This window comes from Chanodichthys erythropterus, chromosome 4 (genome assembly GCF_024489055.1).
Source record: "Chanodichthys erythropterus isolate Z2021 chromosome 4, ASM2448905v1, whole genome shotgun sequence".
In the NCBI taxonomy this organism is placed as follows: domain Eukaryota; kingdom Metazoa; phylum Chordata; class Actinopteri; order Cypriniformes; family Xenocyprididae; genus Chanodichthys; species Chanodichthys erythropterus.
The window spans coordinates 7,859,884-7,880,768 of record NC_090224.1 but is presented as its reverse complement, the minus strand read 5'-3'; the positions used below and the strand labels follow the sequence as shown (position 1 = coordinate 7,880,768).

At 35.3% G+C, this 20,885-nt stretch overlaps 1 protein-coding gene across 4 annotated transcripts in view; it reads left to right on the top strand.

The window, feature by feature from the left end:
- rgs6 (regulator of G protein signaling 6) overlaps positions 1–20,885 on the top strand; it is an 87,739-nt gene that overhangs the window by 31,030 nt on the left and 35,824 nt on the right. Inside the window, exon 1 of one of the 4 annotated variants that reach the window (XM_067383929.1) lies at positions 18,781–18,937. The exons of the other annotated variants lie outside the window; for them this stretch is intronic. The gene's annotated coding sequence lies outside the window, so the exon portion shown is untranslated. Of the gene's footprint in view, positions 1–18,780; positions 18,938–20,885 lie in introns of those variants that run through there. 4 annotated transcript variants of the gene reach the window in all.

Genomic DNA, 20,885 nt, shown 5'->3' with positions numbered 1-20,885 from the left:
CGTAAGGGATGGTAAAGCTTTAATTGGCTTTCCTGTCAACTCAACCCTTATCTGGTCATGTTAATCCAGGCAGATAGATTCACTGAGCCTTTACTGCAGCAGTACTGAGACCCAAGGAGCAGACTGGCTGCAATGTGATTACCTTGCTTCTTAAGGACACACATAACAGTGTTGTCACCCATTTGTCACTGATCTCTAATTGGTTCAAACTTTAGATGATAACCTTTCATAACCAGCAAAATGGCATCATACTTGTCGTCGTTGTGTGATGATAATACTAGTGGAATGATAAGTGTATGCCAATGCTGCGGACAGTAAGAACACTGTGTGGATCACGTCTGGAAAAAGTTGATGGGGTAAATCAAATAAAAGCTTAAATCAAATTTATGTAAAACATGTAAACTCAATTAGTCTTGAAGACCAATCAAAGCTTCACTAATGTTCTTAGAGCTAATGAGCTGTAAAGTACTCTGATTTGGAGATTAAATGGATTCATGGCAATGATGATATAAGGCCTAACAACAGCCAAAACTACATTTTGCATGGCTTAGTGCACAAATTATGGTGCAGTATTGTTGAGTGATATCAGACATGCTTTGAATATCATTGATAGAATGTTCAGAATTCAAAATGTTACCAATGCGGTGATATCATGCATGTAATGCATGTGAATTCTATGGATGCCCTCGACAAATTATTGCCTCGGTGCACCGGCAAAAGTAATGGTTATAAATGCATCAGGGAAAAACAGCAAGGAGATTGATTCATCATATTTAATAATTAATTAATAATCTAATGTTCTGTATTTTTGCTGCAGTCATCTCCGCAGTAGTGGACGCATCTATATGCACGTTTCATATGGATTACACAAAATGAGAATATTTGTTTTCCATTTAAATTGGTCCATTTAAAAGTAGACATTTTGCTTTCTATTGCTTTCATGTCTGTGAGGCAAGTTTGTATGGAGTTTCGGTTCTTTTTTAAAAATTTTTTTTTTTTTTTTTTGGACAGCGCACCCTTGTTGCTTTCATTATTTTACAGAAGCACAACGTTTTGTTGTTATTGTATTGTAATACACACAAATAAAAGACTTTTCACAGATTCAAAACATGTATTACTCTCATCTGTATGACCAAAAATGACTGAATATAAAAAAATGAATATAAAAAATGAATATATTAAGTGCAAGTGATCGCACCGGCGCCTCCATGTTAGCTGTCATGCAGTAAGCGCGCTACTATTCAGCTTTCACACTCCACGCAAACACTTGAATAGCCCACATTTTTCTAGGTTAACATTAAAGTGAGCGGCCATGTACAGTTGCTAAGTTACATGCTTCAGATGATAAGCCGTATTTGACGTTAACGAATGATAGGCGAGCATTTGGATGTCCTACCCAATATACTGTAATTATCACATAGGCCAGCTATTAATTATCTGTCCGTCACAGACTGCGTGACTTTGCCACTTCCTGTGAATTTTTTCCCCCTGCGACTAATAAAATTTTGTTCGACTAAACCTCTTCTCGTTGACTAAAGGTTAGTTGACTGTTAGGGGGCAGCCATAGTGAATTCAGACTGATCTTTGTTCTCACATCAATTTGCATTGTAAATTGTGATCTGTTAATTGTTCTAGAGTGATTTAAGCTAAAGAAGCATTGTTTTAAAAATTAATTGCCAAACACTTATGAAGTAGGGATGGGAAGATTAACTGATATGTATCGATACGCGGTCATGCGCGTGCACGATGCGAGTGCATCGGTAGAGCAGCAGAGGATGAATTAAATTTTGGAAGCAAATCGAGATGCATCGTTTTTTGCGAGATGCATCGGTTTTTCCGAGATACAGCTTATCCTTTTAATACAGAATGTATTTCTTTATTTATTAACAAGTGTTGTCAACCTGTTTTTTTGCGCATAATTTAATCGACCTACATAAAGTAGGCCTAAGCAACGCACTTGCGGATGTGTGTACACTACAACTCAATGTATCAGCTGCGCGGATGAAGCCAGTGATGCGCCCAAAGGTAGTTGTCAGGAAGCGCGAGGAGTAAGCAAAACAAACATGCCGGACGGCGAGATCATTTATCCTCCACTGAATTTTAAATCTAAAGTTTGGGAACACTATGGATTTTACAAGAAAGACGGATGACTTGACAAGACAGATGCAATTTGTAAAATGTGCCGCGCATCTGTAAAATACGCGGGCAGTACGACTAATCTGATATCTCACTTGAAAAGCCAGTTTGTAAAAAAAGTATTGGTTTTACTTGGTTAATAAATAATAAAACTAATTCAATGGCACCGCATCCTTTTTCACATCACCACATAAACTTGATCTAATTATCTAGTGCTGAATTATCGTATCGTATCATGATATGGGTGTGAATCGTATCGTATTGCATCGCAAAATGCCACACATGTATCGTTAATATATCAGATTGGATACTTTGTATCGAGATGCGTATCGGATCGTCAGTATACCTTAGATGCTCAACCCTATTATGAAGTTTTTAGACTTTAAAGTGCCAGACCAGTCAGAACAGAGTAGGATAGAAAGCAATTTAGAGGGACTGAATTTTCGAACAAACCGTTTTCAGGCACTTTGAGAAATGAGGTGAAGTGCAATGTATATTATAAAGTGTTTTTGACCTTGGATGCATGTAAACCTATTGTAGGAGACTACCAAAGCAAAAATATGAACCTTTAAAATAGCATAATAGGGCACTTTAAATGAATGAATAAATTCTAGAAAAAAATAGATAAGAAATGTGACACAGGAGACTAGAGTAATGGATGCTGATAATTTAGCTTTGCAATCATTTATCAGAATTAATTTACTTGTTAATATATATCAAAATAGAAAACCATTATTTTAAATTGTAATTATATTACACAATATTACTGTATTTGATGTTTTTTTAACAAAACAATGCTGCCTTTGAGATTTCGTGCAGCCATAAAAGACTTCTTTCAAAAGCATTAAAAAAAAAATCGTACTATATATACACTGTGTGTATATATGTGGAAGGTTGCAAACAACAAGTCCTGATAATGAAGGGACTGTTTTTTTGTGCTAATTGGATGATGCTGTTTTTAAATTAAACTTTACTCGACTCATTTCTTTGCTCTGCATGATGTTAATGGACTCATTCTTTCCCTCATCTGGGTATTCTTTATTTCTTGTAGAGAACAAATAGATAAGGGTCTGACTTTATGCATATTAACAAATCCTATAGTCAGATCAATAATCTGCAATAGTAACTGCGTGACTGTAATTTACTACATCATAAGCGATAACATGGCACAACAGAGAATGATCATGAATCCTGGTATAACATTCAGAATCACCATAGGTCTCTCTCTCTCCTTTTTCCTTTTTTACAAGGTCAATTTCCCTTAGTTTACATTAAAGTTGTCAGGGTTTAATGGTCCTCTCAAAGAGGCTAATGGCCCGAAAATGTAACTTCATGCTTGTGCATCCAAACCTTAATAATGAAGCGATCAGCAGAAGACTGAAAAAAAAAAAAAAAAAAACATGGCTGACAAAACCATCCATCACCCAGCCTTAAGAATATTCACTCGTTTCCCTGTTAGGCTCTTCCTAATACTCTTTATGCTACTCTTGACTGCCTTCACCTTCCTCCTTCTCTCACATTACTTTTTGCCTCTGTCTCTTTTGTTCTGTGTCCTCCTGTAGGACATCAGCGCCAGGCACTAAACTTGTAATGGCCTGTCACTATCTCTGGTCATACTGTGCTGAAAAGAAATTACTTTCTGATGGCAGTGCCCTACAATGGCTATTCATCTTAATTCCTTTTTAATGAGTGTAGCTGTGTCTTCCATGACTCTTTTCAGAACTTCAGAAGTTACAGAAGGTTTTTCACCCATCTATCTGACCTTGAGGCTGGCCAATGCTCTGCACTTTTGTTTCAGAACATATTAGTCATCTATAGACCTTAACCACAGCAGTCCCATCTTTGAGTTTTAACAGGAATGAAAGCGAGGCTGTGAGGGATAGACATCTCTTTAGTGGGTTGCACTGTTATTCAATGTTTTTGGATTGTTCTGCTGACGTAACACTGCAAAAATATCTTTCCAAGAAATTTCATGAGGAGACAAACTCTTGAAAATATGAGCTGTTAATTATAAGTGACCTAAGAACTTTATACAGCTTTTTCACAGCGGATGCCATTGAAAACATGGTCCTCGAAAATCACAGCCTTGCTTTTATACCTGTCATGGCACTGCTCTGAATAAGGTCTATTCTTGGCAAAAATGCTTATAGCACAATAGATAAATGCAAGCGGAACGCTGATGTCCCAGGTTCACATCCTGAAGGAGTGTGTATACAGTATATACAGAATATAAACATTAACTGACAGGTAGCAGGAGAAATAAAAGTTGGTCTTGGTGGGAGGGAAGTGCACAGGGCGCAATAGAGAGGCGGGATACGTGTATAAAGCGATCCACCATTACTTTCGACAGTACTTTCATATAATAACATTATCTCTAGGCTCCTGTGACTGAAAAGGGACTGAAAAGGAACTTCAGTATTGTAGCCAGCGTCAATATTATAATACCCCAACCCATTGACAAGTAGCCTGACACATTAAACCTATCTTTACCCCCCCCCCCTCCCCCCCTAGAATTGTTTTAAAAAAAAATTAAAAAAAATAACAGAAAGTGGACATTTTATTTTATTTTGTTTAGTTTTTTGTTTGGGGGGTCCATGATGCCGCCTTGTTTTCTTGGCATAGCCTTTCCAAACCAACAGAGATGTGTTCATTAACCCCATGTAAACATGAGCAGAACTGCTGTCTGTGGCTGAGCAGGCCAACAAATCTGTGTGCCTGTTTTTGGCAAGCACTGGGAGTAACTCAAGGTCTGGGGAGCAAATTAATTGCTAGCTCATGGGGGGACTTCATAGACGAGAAGATGCTCTCTGAGCTCCATCAATTTATCTGAACAGATGGGTCGATGGAGATCGTGAGGATGAGACATGGAGCCATCACGGCTCAGCTCCTCTAAATACTATTGGATGTAAGGCAGGGAGAAGCCAGGGCTCCTTCCTGCTGGTGTGTTTTCTTCCTCATATATCATATGATTTGTTAACAGTGTGCAGTAGGCTGAAATTGTTGTTTAATGTCCCTGATCAGTCAATTTCTTTTCATTTTTCAAGTTTTCATGGCTACCAATGGTGACATGTCATGAGGGAGTAAAATTATGACTAACCAAGACATAAACAAAATTAGTTGTTTAATGAAAAGGCTCTTGCTCAGTCAGTGAGGATAATGTACTTCGCCAGCAGAAAGCAGAGTAAACCCAGGTATTCTGCATAAAAAAAATAGTATTTTTTCATTGTTTACTTTCATATATTAAATATATATTTGTGTGTCCAAGATGCTATATAGCCCACATTCTACGGTGGGAATGAGGGATGTGAATAATGTTTTCATGCTGCGAGCTGGCACAGAGCGTATGCACCACAATTTTAGTCTGTATACGCAATAGAGAAAAAAACTGATATATTATCACAACTGATAATGTGTATATATATATATGTATATATGTGTATATATATATATATTTGTATATATGTATATATGTATATATATATATATATATATATATATATATATATATATATATATATATATATATATATATATATATATATATATATATATATATATATATATAATTATAATATAATATAATATAATATAATAATATGTTGTTTTTGTTTAAATGTCTTCTAGATGTTTTATACACAAAGCAGTTGTATGCACTGGGAGAAGTTTTAAGATAGGCTACATTGCCCCCAAATTCCAAGATATATTTTATACTGTATACTAACATTCAAAGTGTGGGATCCATAAGATTTTTTCTTTTTTAAAGAAATTAATACTTAATTCAGCAAGGATAAATTAAATTGATAAAAAATTACAGTGAGAACATTTAGAACATAATATAACTAAATGCAGAAATAAATGCTGTACTTTCTATTTATCAAAGAATTTTAAAAGAAAGTGTCACTTTCCACGAATATTTTAAGAAGCACAATGTATTCAACATCAATGATAATAAGAAATGTTTCAAATCAGCATATTATAATGATTTCTGTATGATCATGTGACACTGAAGATTGGAGTAATGATGCTGAAAATTCAGCTTTGCCATAACAGGAATAAATTACTTTTAATAAATTACTTAAAATATATTAATACAGAAAATAGTTATTTTAAATTGTAATAATACTTCACATTATTGCAGTTTTTACTGTATTTTTAATCAAATAAAAATATGAAGTCTTATTGAGCATAAGAGAATTCTTTAAAAAATAAAAATAAAAAGTTACTGACCCCAAACTTATAGATGTGTAGTGTATGTTTATATTAATCTGTATATTAACAAGTTGTATTTCTTTCTAAATATTATTTTTCATGTATGTGTGTTTTGTGATATGGTAATTTTTATTGATCGGCAAAAGGAACTGGTGCTGGTTTTGCAGAAAATTGAACCTTACATACAGGACATAATTGATCTTTTTTTTTTTTTTTTTTTTTTTTTTTGTATTCATCTTAAATACAGGAATATTGATGTTAATCAAAATAAGGCATGTACTGTAGCTAATGGAGAAATGAATTTGCTCAGTGCTGAGAAATATTGGACATATTTCCATGACTTCTGTTGATCGATCAAACTTGAATTTTCCAAAATCGAATAACAGAAGCATGTTATCAGTCCTTTATTGATTGTCAGTGGATTAAGATGAGATTGCATATATGTATGCATGCTGTAAAGGAAGCTTCCACTTTTCCTTTAATGGTTTCCTTTGTGAAAATGCCCATTTTCCATGCCATTTACCTCCAGGGTAATGGCAATAAATGAGCTAGAGGCTTTTAAAAGGACTGCACGGATCATATTTTGTTTGCTGATCCATCCAGCCTAATGCATTTGTCAAATACAACTGGTATAATCTGCTGCTACATCACACATTCCCTCACCTCCAAAATGAATGAGATCCTTGAGCTTTGCTGAGCCAGCAGCATTTCAGAAGAGTTGCACATCAATAATTCCCTTCCTCTCCAATTTATCTGCCAAACCTGTAGCTTTTGGCTTTGGTTTTCTGTCTGGCCCTTTTCCCTTTTCGCTCAGAGCTAAATCTGGACTTTAGAGCGTGGAGTACCTGTGTAGATGCAGGACGGTAATGAGGGACTTAATTAGTCGAGGGCTTTAGAGACGAGCTTACTGCTTCCTCCAATGTCTCCAATGATGTTATGGGTGCAACAAAACCAAAACGGCTTGGAAATCAGTAGGCATTGGTTTGCATGGTCCGTTTATTGGGCTCATAGGTTGGAAGAGTGCATGCTATAATTGGGCCTCTGAGGGATCTTCTAAGAATCTGAGGCTCAATCTGAAGGTAAGATCTCTATCAGAATCATCTAAGCATGACCTTCCACCCCTTGTGAGTGAGAGTTTCCAGGAAAACAACTTAGACCAGTGATCATTTTTATTTTTAAGTTTAGTCTAATAATCATTAACTTTCATTTTCACTTAGATGACATCTAATTTTAGTTGATGGAAGTGAGTTTAAAAAAAAAAAAAAAAAAAATGTTTTTGAAAGTCTCATGCTCACCAAGTCTGGGTTTATTTGATCAAAAATACATTAGCTGTTAACCCGTGGTACGAACGCCATAGTGTGACAACGAGCGCTTATCGGGATAAACTAAACATTGGATTTTCAAAAGTATGTGAAGTATGTAAAGTTTTAAGTTAACGTTTGTATTTTAATATATTTTAAAACATAATTTGTTCCTGTGCTGGCAAGAATTTCCGGCAGCCGTTACTCCAGTCTTCAGTGTCACATGATACTTCAAAAATCATTAAAAAATGCTAATTTGGTGTTTAGGAATCATTTATCATTATTATCAATGTTGAAAACACTGGAAAGTACCATACTTTTTGCAGGATTCTTTGGTGAACAAAGTATAAAAGCAGCATTTATTTAAAATATACATTTTTTTAACATTACAAATGTCATTAATGTCAGTTTGAGCAATTTCATGCATCCTTGCTGAATAAAAGTATTAAAGGTGCCCTTGATTCAAAAATTGAATTTACCTCGGCATAGTTAAATAACAAGAGTTCAGTACATGGAAAAGACATACAGTGAGTCTCAAACTCCATTGTTTCCTCCTTCTTATATAAATCTCATTTGTTTAAAAGACCTCCGAAGAACAGGCGAATCTCAGCATAACACAGACTGTTACTTAACAGTCGCGGTGTACGCCCCCAATATTTGCATATGCCAGCCCATGATCCCAACATTATGAAAGGGATTACACGTCTGGATCTGCACAGCTGAAACATCAGACTAGGTAAGCAAGCAAGGACAATAGCAAAAAATGGCAGATGGAGCGATAATAACTGACATGATTCATGATAACATGATATTTTTAGTGATATTTGTAAATTGTCTTTTATAAATGTTTCGTTAGCATGTTGCTAATGTACTGTTAAATGTGGTTAAAGTTACCATCGTTTCTTACTGTATTCGAGGAGACAAGAGAGCCGTCGCTATTTTCATTTTTAAACACTTGCAGTGTGTATAATTCATAAACACAACTTCATTCTTTATAAATCTCTTCAACAGTGTAGCATTAGCCGTTAGCCACGGAGCACAGCCTCAAACTCCTTCATAATCAATGTAAACATTCAAATAAACACTGTATTTGCATGATTAGACATGCTGCATGACGAACACTTTGTAAAGATCCATTTTGAGGGTTATATTAGCTGTGTCAACTTTTTTTTTTTGTTTAAGGCAAGCGCGAGCTCTTGGGGCGTGGAGCACCAGATTTAAAGGGGCCGCGTACCCTGAATCGGCTCATTTATAATGATATCCAAAAATAGGCAGTTAAAAAAAATTAATAAAAAAAATCTAAAATTTGAGCTGAAACTTCACAGACACATTCAGGGGACACCTTAGACGTATATTACGACGTATCTTTTAAAAAAAAGTTCTAGGGCACCTTTAAATTCTTTAAAAAAAATCATACTGACTGGTAGTGTACATTTGAAAATTACATTTTAATGAGAGTACAAAAGTAAAACAAATATATTAAAACATTTTATGTATGTTAAATACCTTCTTAAATAACATTAAAATAAGTACACAATATTGTATTACATTATTATGATTTTTGTTTTTACACTTATTCATTCTTATTTTATTGAATTATGGAAAGTGCATATTTACAATGTTACTTACACATTCTAAATAGTGCATAGCTGAAGTTCACTTGTACAGTCATGTTGTTTTGTGTAGGAGTTGTAATATTAACAATTATTTTCAACATTATTTCCCTTTTACCACAAATATTCAGATTCTTTTGCTGTTTTTCTTTATAACAAGTCTACAAAGGCAGAACTTGGTCCATAGGCAAGTTACTTCACAATGGCTGCAGATGTATAATAACCAAAGGAAATATGGATTTGTGGAATGCGGATGTTTGTTTATGCAGGCAAATAATCATATGCGTCTCTTTTGTAAATAGATGAAAGGGTCCCTATTGTTTGCTGTGCTACTTTTTACATTCATGCCAAAGCATTCTTTTCACTAGACCGTTCCGATTATGCTGCTAGAATGTCATACTAATGTATGCTTGTATAAATGTTTAACAATTATATGAAATATTCAGTAGCTGTACTTTTTAATGCCTTTAAGTATTTAATCTTTGCTGTGGGTTCAGTTTCTAAATCAGCCAAAACTGTGTCTTATATTTAGATCTACTTTTATCACATATCGCCCATTTGCTTCCGGTGATTAGGGCCAGATCTCAGGGGCCACGTCCAGCTTCACCTTGCCTGATTTGCAATCTACTAAATGGCTCTGAGCTCTGGCTGAGTGGGATGCTGCCAAGCATCCTTTCCTTTGTATCCCACTTTTATGTCTGGCGGTGGCTGATCAATGAGAATGTGGAATCAGATGCTACTGATTTGAACACTGTCCAAAGCAAATGGGGTGGAGAAGAAAGCTGTCCAACTGACAGCAAGCACAGCGTACACCAGCTGTCTCATTTCATCTCGGAGAAAAAAAACATGAAGAGGTCAATATCAAACATTTTGCTCTGCTTTCCACAGTGCCCCCTCTCATTTTTTTCCCTTAAATCTGATCTGATAGAGGCCACACATCCTACGTTCTTTCTCCTGAATTGAAAGTTGCAGAGAATCAAAAAATGTGCCGATATGCAGAGACCAATTCAATTTCAATCCATGCCAAGGCTTTTCCGGCTGAGTTCTACCCACTCATGACTCCCACATTGTCTGTTTTATCCCAGTCTGTTCCATTCATTTCGCTCAGTCACCCAGAACTCTCTCATATGAGTTTCTGGAGGTGTGACACATTTAGACTTAATGTCAGCAGAGTAATTAGGTGAAATGAAAACAGTCATTGATATTGGCAAATTTAAATAATGATTAATAACAGTAAAATGAAATAGAGATCAATATACACAAAATGAAATGCAGCAATTGATAACTGAAAACAACAAAATGAAATATGGTAATTAATATCTGCAGAAAGAACCAAAACCTATTATAGAGAATAATGTATTAATGATTGTTTTAATGTGTCATTTTCATGGTTTACATCTGTGGTCCTCAGCTTCATAGCATGCTCTATAAAGGTTCAATGTAGTTCTATAATACTTCACATTTGAAACTGTAATCAATCACTGTATTTCTAGACAGGGTTTCAGAAGGATTACTATTACATTGGAGCTGTGGCCTTGGGGCTCCAGACACATTGGCTATGTCTGACTTCATAGAGCGCAAACAAGTTGTGGTTTTAAAATTCTACATATGGCACATTTATGTTCACCACCAACAACAGCAAATATTTAAGCAAAATCTATATTTTAGTCAGAATTATTGCACTCCTATTCTATTGCGCTTTGTCTGTTTGGTGCACATGCGTGTGTCGGCGCTCGTTTTTTGAAGTTTGTACTTGCAGAAGGCTTGTCCACTCCTGTCAGCAAAACTGAAATATTTGCTTGACTTTCTAACATTTACAGATGGAGAATATGTCTGTGAAATGTAAGTTATGCACTGATGAAATTATTGGATGTTATTTCAGCTTAAAGATGATTAATAGAGGGATGTTTGTTCCCACCAATCGCTGCACAAGGGTTACATGACCAATGTTCCCTCTAATTTTATTTCTCGCTGAGCAAAACTTTTCTCTGTTGAGCGTACATTTTGGCCACCTGAGCAAAAACATACATTATATCAGACCTGTACAATGAACGTAAACACACACACACAAAAAAATGTTTTTATCATGCAACTGTAACATTTAACTTCAATGTGCCGTTTCTATTTTATTTGACCCTTGATGTAACTTAGTGATTTATTAAATAGTATGTTTGAAAACGAGCAGTTCAGTCACTAAATTAAGCACATTTTAGGTTACTTGAGATTATTTCACATTGCTGTATTAACTGTACCAGTCTTTACCAAGAAATTCTATTAAAAAATAATTTCTGTCCTCCTGCAGGACAGTTCAATTCTTTCTAATAATATAATATGAGCAGTTACAATGATGGTTTGGGACAACCATAATGTGTTTTTGTATAGTCAATTATTAGCAACAGACAGTGTTAAACCATCAAAATTACATGTTTATTGCTTATGAATTTCCCAGATTTTATATACCAGGAGGTTTCAAGATTTTTCGTGGCAAGGAGCCCTAAACAATCCCCTTGTGAGATCATTTTTTTATTAGGCTTACATTATAATATAATAAAATATAATATTTAAGTATTTAAACTGATGAACAGTATTATATCAGTTTAAATGCTTCCATTTGTTTTAATATATTATATAGTGAAAACAAACTGAAGCATTTAAACAGATCTGATAGCTAAATATTTTTTATGAAAAGTGAATGTTAACTCCCTGAAACCCACACCACCACCACACACAAAAATCTATTTAAACTGAGGTATATCACTGATGTATTTTGAGTTTGCAAGCTACACCTGTGGTGGGTGTGTGATTGTAAATGTCTCAGAGTTTTGTTAGCTTTCTGTGCCCATCATCCGTTATTTCCTCCACTTTTCATTAAAACATGACGTTTTATTTCACATTTCTTTTTGTTTCGCGTTGCCTCTCATATTGAGGTATTTAGTCCGCAAACATTACAGTATTCTTACCGCTCAGGGCCAGCCAGCTTACATGCGCTCAATCGTTCTCTTTCTATGAAACCTGTAAACCGCATTCACCGGTTCCAACTCGTTGTCCCGGATTGTCCAGAGCACTGCAATTATTTCTCATTTAAACTACTACAATCATTTTCATGTCTGTTCTCTGCGCGGCAATTATTTTTTTCTGCGCGGCTGCGCACGTGCGCAGCTTAGAGGGAACAGTTATTGAATGGAAGTCAATGAGAGCAGTCTGGGCGATTCTCGGTACTCCACAGAACATGACTTGGCGCTGATTGGACTGTATATCCGGATCTGGATCTGTATATAGGTGGAACAAACAGTCTAGAACAGTGACAGCTAGCGTCCCTTTCACACTTTGGTGGTATGTCGCCCTATTGCCCTAATGCAGAAACCGGCCCTGATATTAATTATCACCCTGATGCTTCCAAGCTTTATAATGGCAGAGCATGGAAACCACCTGTTTGTAGCTCAAAAAAGTGCATCCATCGATCATAAATGTACTCCACACGGCTCTGGCGGGTTAATAAAGGCCTTCTGAAGTGAAGCGTTGCGTCTGTGTAAGAAAAATATCCATATTTAACACATTATAAAGTAAAATAACTAGCTTCCGCAAGACCGCCTTCCGTATTCAACTTACGAAACAATCGTAACTGAAGCTTGTTTCGCTTCACTTTGATGCTTCAAAAATGTCACAAAGAGATAGTAAAACTAATCCATATGAATTAAGCAGTTTAGTCCAAATTTTTGAAGACATGATCTCTTTATATGATGAACAGATTGAATATAGGCTTATATTCACATATACACATTCATCAACTCATACATTAATTGTGGTAAACGGAAGCTCAAGCATGTTTGCTTGACGTGTGAGAACCATAGGGTGAGAACCAATCAGGTTAATTCTTGTGTGTTACGCAGCACATTTGAGCTTTCGCAAGAGATTTGTTTTAGCGCATCATTCATATTAGATTGAGCTTCTGTTTATGTTCACTAATCAATGTTTATATGTGAATAAAATCCTAAATTCAATCTGTTCATCAGCGATCAAGTCTCTTCAGAAAATTTGGACTAAACCACTCAATTCAGATTTTAGTTTTACGATCTCTTTAATGAACTTTTTGAAGTGTCAGATGTGTAGCTGTCTATGGAGGGACAGAAAGCTCTCAGATTTCATCAAAAGGATATTCATTTGTGTTGTGAAGTTGAACTTTAAAATCTTTAAACATGAACTTGTAGAAATATCTATATATGGGAACCCCCTTTCCTGCCCATATTATAATTAATTTCCTGTCTCTGCCAACAAAATCCCAAAAATAATGGCACAAAAACACATGCTAAAGGAAAATATGGTTTGTAAGGAAGCTTTTTAAAGTATTTACTCTCTCTGCCCATCTGTCATCTCATCTAATTATACAGAAGATTGTAATGAACCCAGCCACCTGCAATGCTTTAAAGCCAGTTGGCTAATGGCACTGCACTGTAAATTTTAAAGTTATGTGGGAAAATTGGCATCCTTCTGTTCAAGGGAAAACTGGTCAGTCGTGTATGGTGTAGGCATAGCTCTTTATTCAATAAAAATGCTTAATATGAAGACTAAAAATCAAGCTTATTTGATGTCTTCAGCTTAATTTGGGAGTCTAGAATGAAATGCAGTTTCATACCAAGTATGATAATGTATAATGTAGTTGTACTACATTGAATTTAATGCACTGTCTCATGTCTCATGCACTCATTTGTCTTTAACCAGTGCTATAATAGATGAAGGCATTTCTTTTTCAAACAAATATCCTTCCCATTAATATTCAATATTCATATTCAATCATATTCTCAGTGATTATTTACTTCATAAGCAAAGACAGAAACCTGTTTGTAGCTTGTGAAATGATGGTGTTAGTGGTGAATTTGACTTGCCATGTTACCACCAAGGAGGTTTTTGTCTGTTTGTTTTTCTCCCTAAGATCATCCTGTTCTGACAAAAATAAAATTAACCTAATCACACTTAGAACTTAGTAAAATTAATTCAAATAAGGAGTCTTGTATTGTTTTATTAATATCTCTACTCTATGGCTAATGCAGGTGTAGTTTTACTGTGACAGAGGGGATCTCAGAGGCTTTGGTTTCTCCAGTTTCAAACCTCTTTGAACATGCTGCACTCTCGGATGATGTAAATTATGTTTTTTTTCATGTTCTGTTTTCAAAGCTATACATTTCAGGGTGTTTGCATATTATGTGCAAGTTATTTGTGCCTGAAAGTGCTGTGGGGAACAAATGCAATATAAATGCGCTTAGTTGAAGCCATTGTAATTTCTGATTTGGTGTCTTGGATGACTTTGAAATGAAATTTACAGTGAGAAATAAAGATATACCTGTTTTATACATTAAAAAATATAGCATCTGAAAGGTGCAGTTGGTTGTAAATGTACATTTCTGACCAACGTTTTCCACTTTTGATGTAATTTTGAGCGAGAAATTAGTATTGTAGTAATTACATATTCACTTAGTTTTCATCAAAGCTCTCTCAATTTTGTTGTAGATCATTAAACAGTTATGCCTCCTCAGAAGTCTGTCAGAAATCATTTTGTGAGGTACCGTCCTGCACGAACGGTGCTTGAGGAGTCATTGCCTTATAAGTTTTCAGATGCAGCCAGTAGGGTCAGTTGTAATTTCTTGTTGTCTTTAAATTCGAGTTTGCTGAGCTTCTGTCATCTCTGTCAGTGATTCCTTGGTTAGTCCTGCTATTGTATCTAATTCATGTGTGCTATGTTCTGACAGTGTTGGCTGGATTGCTTCAGGCTCTGTGTAGATGCCACTGCAGTTCAGCTCCAGTGGGCCGTGTCATGAGAATTGCAGAGATTAAAGAGCAGTGAATTGTTTTAAGGAAATGCTCATGTCTCTGAATCAGTCAACAGCGCGACCGGTGAAAACTTTAGTTTGTTCTTTCTTCACTTTACAATAGACGGCAATAGAAGAATAAAGCACCACAGGAGTGACCACTGACATAGAGAGAGAATGAATGAATGGATGAACAAATAAATGAATTAAATCCAGGATTCAACAAGTTAAGCTCAATTACCAACATTTGCGACATAGTAATGATTATCACACAAAAAAGGTTAAAAAGAGGTTACGGTGAGGCACTTTTGATGTGGCCAATTTTTGGAGCATTTGAAAGTAGAAATGTAACACTTATATTTTATATGAGCACTTACATTATTATTATATTTTTGTTAGATATTGTGTATTATTGAGCTGTAAAGCACTTAAAAACAATGTTTGCAGTTCTTTTTGTCATCACATTGTCATGGCAACAAAGTTATATGTAACTTTTTATATAACTTTACACAGAAAAGGTCAGCAAGCAATTTTTTCACACTAAAATTGTTAATATACATTATGTATATTCTGTCTGTACTACTTAAACTTTTATTGCCATTGTGCGTGCCTCACTATAGCCCAGATTCTTGCTTTTTAAAAGAATAGGAGGGACAAATCAAAGTTAATTTTCATGGTAATCAACTTTACCTTAAGGGATAGTTCACTCAAACATGAACATTCTTACCCTCAAGTTGTTCCAAACCTGTATGAATTTCTTTCTTCTGCTGAACACAAAAGAAGAAATGGTAACACTTCACTTGAAGGGGTATGCATAAGACTAACATGACACCTTCATAATCATGGCATGACACGTGTCATGAATAGGAAGGAGGTTTTATGCATGTTTATGACAACTGTCATTACATGTCATTCGCTCAATTGTCAATTTAAATGCAAAGATGACATTATTTGAGATGTCTTTGTTACGACAACTTGACATAAACCAATACATCATAACCTGTCATAAACATGACATGGCAGAATAATTATCAAACTTAAAAAAACTACTTTGCTTTATGGGTTAACATTACATTACATTATTTTGGTAACACTTCAGTATAGGGAACACATATATAAACGATTAACTATGACTTTCCCCTCAATAAACTCTTAATTTACTGCTTCTAAATATAGTTCATTGTTAAGTTTAGGTATTGGGTAAGATTAAGAATCTAGAATATGGTCATGCAGAATAAGGCATTAATATGTGCTTATTAATTACTAATAAATAGTCAATGTTCTCGTAATATGCATGCTAATAGTAATAAGCAACTAGTTAAAAGACCCTAAAATAAAGTGTTACCATTATTTTATAACAGTGTCATCTTTTTTAAGAAATTTGAAATTGTCTATTATCTGACCTTCTGTTGAAGGAAACTTAAAAAATCAAAAAAAAAAAAAAAAAAAAAACATGAAATGAAAAATATTCATGACTCTTATAAAATTACTTGTCAGAGTATTGTCACTTAATGACAAGTCCAATATGTACCACTGTAGTTGAGGTCAAGATACATATTCATGACACTATTATAATGGCCTCATGACAGCCAATGTCAAAACCAACCACATGACAGTTTAATGTAATGTTAACCCATTAAGCTAAATGAGGTCAAGTTGTCATGACAAAGACACTAACAGGTTATGATGTATTGGTTTTTGTCAAGTTGTCATAACCCAGACATCTCAAACAATGTCATCTTTGCATTAAAAATGACATACCGGTAACTGAGCGAATGACATTTAATGACAGATGTCATAAACATGCATAAAACCTCCTTCATATTCATGACACGTGTCATGTCATGATTATGAAGGTGTCATGTCAGTCTTATGCACACCCCTTGAAGTAAAGTGTTACAGAAGAAATTTTGAAGAATGTCAGTTACCAAACAGTTGATGGTAATATTTTTTTAATCAACTGCTTGGTTACCGACACACTTCAAAATATGTGTTCAGCACAAGAAAGAATTTCATACACGTTTGGAACAAATTGAGGGTGAGTAAATGATGACAGAATTTTCATTTTTGGGTGAACTATCCCTTTAACTTGTATTGAACTTGAAATATTCCTTTAAAAGCCCCAAATTAAGGGTGTGCATTTCTATAAAGGACAAGATCCAGGTTATTAAATTGTCTCTGGCTTTTTTTCAAAGCCTGACGACCCTGTCATCATATTTCCATTAGGAAACACATCTCACAGCTGCTGTCAAAAGCATCAGCCATGTGCACTTGCACTCTCTGCAGAGCTCAGACTCTGCTTTTGACCTTCAGGTGATCCAAAAGCAGTCTTACACTGAAGCTTTTTTTTTTTTTTTTAACTTTAATTATGAATTACTAGAGAAACCTGGAGCGAATAGCAATCAATTCGTCTGCCGATTAACACACAGGCTTTGTTGCGATTATAATGATTTTTTTAAGAGGTAGGCCTAACCTCAGGGTTGTGGATTATCCTGTGGCGTTTGCTGGGCCTGTGTGCAAATCTTTTCAGCTTAACCAAGACCCATTTGATTGGAAATCATGTGCTCTGAAACAGAGCTACAGTTCACATGCACTGTTGTACACTATTACATTACTGACTTACCAAGCTTAATTGTTTTTAGGTCTCCAGGTAATAATGTTTCATTCATTGATTTTTAAGGTACTTACAAAAGATTGGTGAATTTGGCCCAGGCTACCTGGCAGTTCTTTCAATGCCTCCCAAGACTTGCTGCTCCCTTCTGCGTTGTGTTACTTTTTAATTATGAATCATAATAAAAGACTCAAGCTTTAGAAATTTAACACATAGCCAAAGTAAAGAACATTTAGTCATAAGGGTTTTAACATTAATTAGCAGAAAGAAAACCATTTTTGCACACATGCTTTGGTGAGTTGATATAGCAGTTTATATGCTAATTTTGTCTGTTTTTACACATTTATGAGAGTGTGAATGAGTTCTGGTGCCATTAAACATCATCTAGACGCCTAAATGAATATAATCTCATTGCTCTGTGAAAGAGCGTGACATTGTAGCTCAAATGAATTGGTGAGGCAGCCATGAACAGTGCAAAGAACAAAATTTAGTGTGGAAATTACAAAAGCTTCATTTTTGGTGCTGTATTTAAGTTAAACTCAAAGCTTTATGAATACATAACATATAGTAACAAAAATGTATTTTAGAGTAAAAAAGTATATAACAGTTTTTGCCTGATATATTATTGTCTTTTCCTAATTTCTTTTTTATCTTAATCATTATCATATGTGTACAGAATTTTTGATAAGTATTTCAAATAGTGGTTTAGTTAAAAGCCCCGCAAAAAAGATATTTTATAATTAGATTTTTTTGTCATACAGTCTCTTATTTTGAAATGTTTAATCTGTTTCTATTGTGAATTGATAACTTATGCACTCTCACAAACCCTTTCATAGAAGGAAATCTCATGTTAGAGTACATAAAGGCCGAAATGATCATCCAAGACCTGAAATGACCTCAAACCCCTATAGAGTTTTATGAGGTTTCAAAGAGCGAAATCGAGAGAGAAAGGGACTGTAAATTAGGTATAGTTTGGAATGAGCCTCTCCCTCAGGGACTTTCGTTATACTGTTGACTTTTTTTTTCAGCCGGCTCTATAAAGGTCTTTGAATCCTTGAAGGCCCAGGTGGAGAGTTTGCATTTAGACATCTGCTTCTGACGTTCAGAGAACAGAAGTGCTTTTTGATGAGAGATGAGATCAGCAGAGACCAGCCTTCACCTGCATGCCTGCTTTTTCATGTCCCAGCTGCATAGCCAGGTGTTTAAAACAGAAGAGCCTCTTAAAGTCATGGAGGCCACTCACAGAAAGCCACAAGTTTGCAGGTGGGTGTCCTTTTTAACTCAATTGCGAATATGTAGGTTGATGTGATGAATCTTAAAGTGATAGTTCACCCCAAAAAATGTAATTCTGTCATTTACTCACCCTAATGTTGTTCCAAACCTGTATGACAATGAATAATGAGTTTCGTTTTATTCCTCAAACAAAGCGATCAAATGACTAATATAGTGTGCAAGTTCATATGAATTGAAAGCACTGACACAATACCTAAATAGTATGTTGTTTTGATTAAAGATTATGAACTTTTGTTTATTTTATTATTTGTTTTATTGTTTTCAATATTATTTTGAATGTACGTTAATGAGGTCAATTTTCTTTTTATTTCATTTTGACTTGAAATTAAAGGATTAGTCCACTTTCAAATAAAATTTTCCTGATAATTTACTCACCCCTATGTCATCCAAGATGTTCATGTCTTTCTTTCTTCAGTCGAAAAGAAATTAAGGTTTTTGATGAAAACATTCCAGGATTATTCTTCTTATAATGGACTCCAAACGTTTGAAGGTCAAAATTAGTTTCAGTGCAGCTTCAAAGGGCTTTAAATTATACCAGACGAGGAATAAGGGTTCTATCTAGCGAAACGATCGGTAATTTTCTAAAAAAAAATACAAATATATATGCTTTATAAACACAAATGATTGCCTTTTCAAGTGCTTCTGCTTTCTGTATTCTTAAAAAAGCTTCCGCTATAAGTCCTACTGTACGCCTTTCCTATTCAACATACGGAACGAATGGGGCGCCAATTCCGTTTTTTCCGTAAGTAGAATTGGAAAGGCATAGGACATACAGCATAACCTTTATGAAGAATACGGAAAGCGGAATGGTGGAAGCACTTGCATGGCAATCATTTGTCTATAAAGCGTATGCAGTTGTATTTTTTTTTAAGAAAATGACCGATTGTTTCGCTAAATTAGACCCTTATTCCTCGTCTGGTATCATTTAAAGCCCTTTGAAACTGCACTAAAACTAATTTTGACCTTCAACCATTTGGAGACTATTGAAGCCCACTTTAAGGAGAATAATCCTGGAATGTTTTCATCAAAAACCTTCATTTCTTTTTGACTGAAGAAAGAAAGACATGAACATCTTGGATGACATGGGGGTGAGTAAATTATCAGGAAATTTTCATTCAAAAGTGAACTAATCCTTTAAGTCCAGGCTTGATATAACTAGGGATGCAAAAGGACAGAAAATTTCCAGAATTTCTGGAAAAATGTTTTTCTACCTCATCTGATTATGTTCCTTTGGTATTCTTAGACTCAGTAAGTGTAAATATGATACAAAATTCACAGTATAAGATGTTAATTGGCAGCTTATGTTCACTTTTCTTACTGCATAAAGCGTTTTCCAATTAACCTCTTTATGGGCATCCTTTGACCACATTTCATAACACATTATTGTCTCGCTGTGGGGTTTGGAGCTGTCATAACACCGCCTCTGAGTATAAGAAATGCTTGTCACGTCAGTATGCGCCTCGGGTAGACATGGTTGAGTGTCATTCATCAGGACCTGGCTGTGGAAAATCAACAGCATCGATTGTTCACAAATCTCCTACAGGGACTGAGCAGATGAGCCACAGGATGCTGCAAAAGTATTATCATCAGGAGCGCTTCCCATGCTGTTATCTATGGCAACACTAACCTGTCTCACGAACTAACTCATGCTGCTTTGCTACAGAGCCTGACCTTGATGCATCTTTAAAGTGCCTTGTTTAATTTCATGGATTTACCTGGCAAGCAAGACAAGCAAGTGCACTAGAAGATGCTTTTCCACCATCTACTTTGTTTCAGAAATGACCTTGCCTCTTAAGTGGTTTCAATAGAGGTGGAAATATGTCCTTGTTTTTTTTTTCTTCTTCTGAGTAAGAGTGCCATTCACAGGCTACAGAGACTTGCTGTAATCAAGTTTGAAAGATGGGCTTGATTGAGAAAG